Source organism: Penaeus monodon, chromosome 24 (genome assembly GCF_015228065.2).
Source record: "Penaeus monodon isolate SGIC_2016 chromosome 24, NSTDA_Pmon_1, whole genome shotgun sequence".
Lineage (NCBI taxonomy): Eukaryota > Metazoa > Arthropoda > Malacostraca > Decapoda > Penaeidae > Penaeus > Penaeus monodon.
In genome coordinates this window covers 24,553,556-24,554,014 of record NC_051409.1, presented here as the reverse complement: position 1 = coordinate 24,554,014, position 459 = coordinate 24,553,556, and the positions used below count along the sequence as shown (strand labels likewise).

At 43.8% G+C, this 459-nt stretch overlaps 1 non-coding gene across 1 annotated transcript; it reads left to right on the top strand.

Moving 5' to 3' along the window:
- Positions 1 to 235: 235 nt before the first annotated feature.
- Trnastop-uca lies at positions 236 to 322 on the top strand. The gene has a single exon. It is a non-coding gene; the product is annotated as a tRNA-Sec (tRNA).
- Positions 323 to 459: the final 137 nt, after the last annotated feature.

Genomic DNA, 459 nt, shown 5'->3' with positions numbered 1-459 from the left:
TACAACGAACATTCCTAATTACCCGTAATCGCATAAAACCACCCAAACACAAAGGCACTCCGCAGTTATTTCGATATGACTTAATATGTATGTAAATATTAAGTTATGCATATATTATTTGACATACAGAAAAGGATATTTTTTCTCTAAGTGTATACATGATCATGTGTCCAATTCGGGTCATTATCTGAAAGAGACCGCAGGTACAAATATGATCCAGCAGCCCTCCTTCCACGCCCAACTGAGCCTCGGGGGTCCGGGGTGCAGGCTTCAAACCTGTAGCTGACTAGCGTCAGAGTGGTTCGACTCCACCTGGTGGGCGGTTCTTGCCTTCACTACAGTCGGATTAATCGCATGAAAATATTGCACCAGGAAGACGCTCCTCATTTTCAAAGTGTGGCCTATGGTGATGAGTTTCCAAAAGCTGGCATCCTCCGAACATGTAATAAGACAAGTTGG